The sequence below is a fragment of the Falco naumanni genome, chromosome 7 (genome assembly GCF_017639655.2).
Source record: "Falco naumanni isolate bFalNau1 chromosome 7, bFalNau1.pat, whole genome shotgun sequence".
Classification (NCBI taxonomy): domain Eukaryota; kingdom Metazoa; phylum Chordata; class Aves; order Falconiformes; family Falconidae; genus Falco; species Falco naumanni.
Genome location: NC_054060.1, coordinates 2,100,793 through 2,106,356, shown reverse-complemented (window position 1 = coordinate 2,106,356; position 5,564 = coordinate 2,100,793). Strand labels below are relative to the sequence as shown.

Sequence of the window (5,564 nt, the reverse complement as noted above, 5' to 3'; positions counted from 1 at the left end):
TCCTTAGAAGTGACGAAAGGGGAGCTCTGTGACTTCAGTCATCAAAGCATCCTCCTAAGGAGCTGCGCTTTGCACAGCTAAGTTGGTCTGATGCTAACTGGAGAACAGCACTATAAAACGGTGTGTTTTAAGGCAACTGACTATTTTAAGTTGGTGTAAGGAGAAACATACTGAAAATGTCACATCATGAAAATATTTCTATTTCCTAATACTTTTTTCTATATTTATACTTGTATAATATTTATAAATAACACTGTTTATGAATAATCCTTTGATTTATAGTAGTGCATGTAGTTCTAGTTGTGCCTTAAAAGGATGCTTGAGTTTAAGAGTATGGTAAGCAAAAGGAAAGTTCAGAGGGAAGATGACAAACATCCCCTGATAAATCCTTTGAAGTCAAGACAATGGCTGGGCCACTGGCTTTGAACGTGAAGCTTCCTGACTCTAGTCCTTTTGAACTGAACCTGGAAACTTTTAATATTAAAACAACAAAAAAACCCCCACCCAAATCCCAATGCTCTTAAAGTGAGACCAGGATTTGGGGGAGCATTTCTGACTGCGCAGTCTCTCTAGCTGACTTCTGGATGTTCCAGGCTGCCAGCACACAGAATCACTTTGTGACTTTCCCCCGCCCTGCCCCGGCCCTGAAATAAGTACCTTGCTGATTCAAGAGTCGTGGACCGCTTGTTCAGTAGGGTGCATTAGTGTAGGTGTTAAGTTTGAGGGAGAAGCTGGAGAGCTGTGGAGTTCCACTCCAGGGGTAATAAAAGCATCAATTGGGTTGTGTAGGATCAGAGCCAGTCCCCTGTCTTCCTGCAATGGCCAATAACAGGTGCTGCAGGAAAACTTAAGAACAGAGTGAGTAGAGAAAGATCCATCTTTAATAGGTTTTCCAGCATCCAGTTCTCTGAGGCTTAGGGACTTATAGAGCTAGTTATGGGATGTTGATAGTTAACAGACCCCACAGAACTTTTTTCTTTAAACAGATAAAATTGTAGCCTCCGTCCCACGCTGCAGCAGGGAGTCCTGTGCTTTAGCCACAGTTTCAAAATCAGTGACCCACAAGAGTGTCCAGCAGCTGGAAGGAAGAGATGATGTGCAGCCGTGGGACTGTGGCACAGGTAATTTCTGGGATGTTGCACTCTAAAAGGGTGGCAGTGGTCCCAGTAAAGTTGGAGGTTTCATTTTTGGGTGCCTGGGACTGCTGTGGCCACTGAAGCAGCAAGAGGTGACAAGGATAGCTAGGGGAGTCAGGCAGTCAGGAAGAAAATTGTCACTTAGTCTCACTAAAGAGCAGAGAGGATTGCTAATGACAGCAATGCACAGCATGCTGCCCCGACGCCCTGCAAAGCAGGCTCCACGCTGTTTACCTTTGTGTTAATGGGGTTGCTTGCGTATGTCCGTGTTCCAGGGAAGGGAAAGAGTCCTGACAATTCAGTCTCTTCAGGATTCCATTCCAAGGTGTAGCTCCCTGGCATTAAATGCTTTGATCCCAGAGGATCTTCAGTTACACATAATTTAATTAGCTCATGGATCCTGCCAGCTGGTGTTTGATCATGTGAGTTCCTGTCCATTTATTCCTCCTCCACCTCATTTTTTATTTTTCTTTTCCTCCTCTCCCAAAAGTCTGTGACCTGGTTGCTTCTATGGCTTCCTGCAATCGCTTTTCACAATGAGCTGTGTGGGAGCAGTCTGGACACATAATAACCGGGAAGCAGGTGGCAGGCATGGAGCCTAAACAGGGATGGGCAGATAGGAGGCAGGAAGAAAGAGGAGCTCTTTCCTGCCCAGGCCAGTGTCCCTTTTAAGAGTTTTGACAGGTCACAGGGAAAAATAGGTCAAATGAGTCTAGCACAGAGTGAGATCCTGAGCTGTTCCCAACCTCCTGCTGGAAGAGATGGAGGGCTTGCCATGTCTGATGGAAGGAGAAACCAGTGCATCTGTGGTGCTGAGCCTTCATGTCACTGGGCAGGCTCAGAATTTAGAGCCAAGGACAGTGCTGAACTGCAGACACTTACCTTCTGCGTCATTTGGCCCAGGGTTGGCTAGCAGGGGCCAAAACAGGAGGGAGGAGTAGGAAATGGACCACTTGGATGTCTCTCCCTTCCTGGCGAGACAGATATCACTGCTGGAAGTACTTGAGCACTAGAAGGTCAGTTTAATATCTATAAAATAGTTTACTTTCCTGAGCAGCCTCCACTTAATCTTATGTGCCTGGTCAGCATAGAAGAGATTCTGTTGGCATTTTTCCCAGCAGCAGTTTGAAGTGGCTTCTTGGGGGCCAGGTGACTGACTTTGATTCCCCAGAGGAAAATGTGGACTAAAATTCCAACCCACATTATAGCAGGGGATGAGACCAAACTGCAGAGAGTGAACCTTAACTTGTGTGTTACCAGGAGAGCTTTGTGGGTTTACTGGAGCTGATAAAAGGGGCTTATAAGCTTGTTTATGGGATGGTGGGTGCTGGACCCTTCTTGGGGCCATTCAGAGCAGCTGGCAGATGTGGGAATTGGTACTGCTGAGGTGGCTGCATTGCCCACTGCTGAAAGTTAGCCATTCTTGCAGGAGAGCGTGGTAGCTGCTCTGCAGCACATGGCAATGCTGCCCTGAAATCCAGGTCCTGCCAGGAAGCAGAGAAACACAGCGGTCAAGAAAAGAAACACCAGGAGTTTCAGGTAAGCAAAAGAGTCTGGCCTGCTGGGCCCTCGGCGGAAGACAGGGCTGACGTGCTGTGCAGCATTAATATATCAATATGCAGCTCTGGAGGTGGGAGTGTGGCAGATCAGTCTCCACAAAGCAACTTATTTCTGTTCTTTTTTGTTTTAACTTTCTCTTAATTGGGTAGGACTCTGCATTGGTTTTAATTTACTCTGCCTAAAGCCTTTGGCACCCCTGTCTGAGGGGTGCGCACACGTGGCAGTATGTCACCGATGTGCATCTTTTTTACCTCCTTTCCTGCTCTGTCAGTGAGTTGTCACTGAATCAATATTGTCAGTGCTGCTTGTTAATGTGACAGGCATTCATTTGAAATGCATATTGCCAACGAAATGGGTGTTTGTAAAGAAAAGGTGTAGTTTGGGGTCATCTAGATGAGCTGAGTTTGTGGCTGGTCCTCGGGCAGGACCTCTGCAAGCTACTGCAGTCAGTGACTAGCGGTGTGAAGCTCTGCTCTGGGAGGTCCTGCCTGGGGCGAGCCCCAGGGGTTTCCTCGGTGCAGAGGGGAAAGCACTGAAAGAAGGGGAGTCCCACTGTAGGGGTTTTTGTGCTGCTGTCCAAAGAGTTGAGTATGAGACAGCTCTGTCACGGGTTTGTTTCTGCAAGTCAAAGGGGTTGATCTACTGGAAAATGTCCTGGGACACATGGCTCCTTCACCCCTTCCCTGACTCACATTTGAAGGCTTGGGAGTGGCATTTAGCACATGGAGGCTTCTGACCCCTTCAGTAACGCTTCTTGGGGCAGTAGCTACTCTGTGCTGTCTTTCAGCATCATGGTAGAACTGAGAAGGGGAGGTACACCAGCTGATCAGCTCCCTCCCCCAGACTCAGTCCAGCTTAAAGAGCTGATGGAGATGTGCTTGCATGAAAACAGGATGCCTGGAGAGGCTGGAGGGTTGATGGCCATTGCAGGGCTGTGGCTTTAGGAAGGGATGGTTGAGGTTGTAGCTCTCTGCAGTGAATGTGAGTTGGGGGTAGGATTTGTGTGTTGAAAGCAGAATGCAGCAGCTTGCTGATAAATGATCTGCTTTGCTACCTTCTCGCCTCACTTTGTCATCTGAGGACTGAAGGACCTGTTGGTCCATGCCAAAAGAAACAAGTGAGTGGAATTTCACATTTTTTCTCTTAAAGTCTATGCTTATAAGTTAACTTGTTCCCAAAGGCAAAATGCAAGGGGTAAGAAATAGAAGCTCTGATCTTCCAAAGCTCTATAATGGTCATTTATGCTTGTGTCCCAGCCTCATGGGACATCAGTCCATCCCAGAGCAGGGTCCCCGCACAAGCAGGGCTTAACAGGATTTCCCGTGCTCTGTGTCAAAACATGCAGTCTCCCAGTATCGTCTAGGGAGGGACTGGGGAAACACATGTGGCATGATGGACCTGGTGAGCTCCTCAGCCCTTTGCACCATGTTCAGAAAGGTCCTTGTTTGTGCTGTTCTGAAGCTGCTGGAGCTGATAACAGCCAGAAATCGAGATGTCCTTGTCGGGTTTCTGGAAGAGATAGCACAACAGAGAAAAAAATTCTTTGCCTGGCTTTTGCAGGGATAAGAATGTTTGTGGTGTTGACATTTTTTTTCCAAGGAAGATTTGTCTGTGTTCAAACCCGTCAACGCCTACTGACTGTTTCCCAGGGTCACATTCCTGGCCTGAGGTTAGCAGGAGGTAACTGAGATGTTCTTGTGAATAATATTCTATGTACCTGCTCATCTTTAATGAAAAGATGCCAGCTAAAATGGGAGGTTTCGTAACGGTTAGACTGCCTGGGCCACAAACACGAAAGCATTCTGTCTTCTCTGCAGTGATGAATAAAACTGTTCCTCCCAAGGAAAGTCTGTGCTTTATGATTTTTACAAGATACTTGGGGGAAGCTGCCTTCTGATCTATGTTGGGTTGGAACAGAGTAGCATGATCTGGAAAAAACTGCACATAATTTGCACTGTGGAAGTTTTGATACTTGAGTGAAGCAGACGGAAACCTCTGCAGGAGGGGGCTGAGGTGGGAGTTCGTGCCTGGAATCTAATGGATTTGTGTTACATGTTCCTTGTCGGATAGTTAGAGGACATGTGGCTGAGCAGGTCCTGAGAAACAAACCCTCACAGAAATGCTTCCTGCTGTGGGACGGGGGTGTGTGTACTTAGTGCACAGCAGGTTTCTGGATGTATTCAGGGCAATGTTCTGTGTTCAGCGCCTCCTGCAAACTGGTACAGGGTTGAAGCAACCTTGAAACCATCTCTGCACTCCTCCCAAGTGTGCAGGCTGGGCTGCTTCTTGATCAAATGTGTGCAGCATTGTGCTGTGCTGCTTGTCTCGTCTGTGGGACAGCCTTGCCCACAGGGAACTCATGGTGGGATTATTTTCGCAATGCATCACACAGTGTGTGTCATGCCACTCCCCTGACCCTCTAAATCTTGCCCGCATGTTGAAGTCTTTTTCTCAGTGTTGGCCTGCACAATGATCTAATGTTTCTTCATCTGTGGGAGTCCGGCTCACCCTGGCTGAGCAGTCACATTGCTGCCCTGAAGGAGCTTGTGGGGAGGGAAAAGGACGCTAAGGTGAGCTGTAGCTTCTGGAGGGAGCAAAGGCATTTGGGTGAAAGCTCAGTTTTAATGAAGACCATTCATTTCAAGAGTTGTAACCAGCACTTTGAGTGGGATGCTCCTGCGTACTTGCGTGTTCCATCACTATCACATTTTTCTCCTCTGCTGGTGAGATGCACGCAGTGATCTCACACAGCTTTGTATTTAATTGATACATGCCAGTCTGCTGAGTTTCTTGCTTCGCGAAAGCAAAGGTGCTACAACATCGTTCTGTATCGAGGACCACAATACAGTCATGTTCATGGGGAGGCTC

General features: G+C 47.5%; 1 long non-coding RNA gene across 1 annotated transcript; it reads left to right on the top strand.

Annotated features, from left to right (window-relative positions):
• The first annotated feature begins 269 nt into the window (after positions 1-269).
• LOC121091368 lies at positions 270-4,538 on the top strand. Its single transcript, XR_005828914.1, has 2 exons — positions 270-1,558; positions 2,566-4,538. It is a non-coding gene; the product is annotated as an uncharacterized LOC121091368 (long non-coding RNA).
• Positions 4,539-5,564: the final 1,026 nt, after the last annotated feature.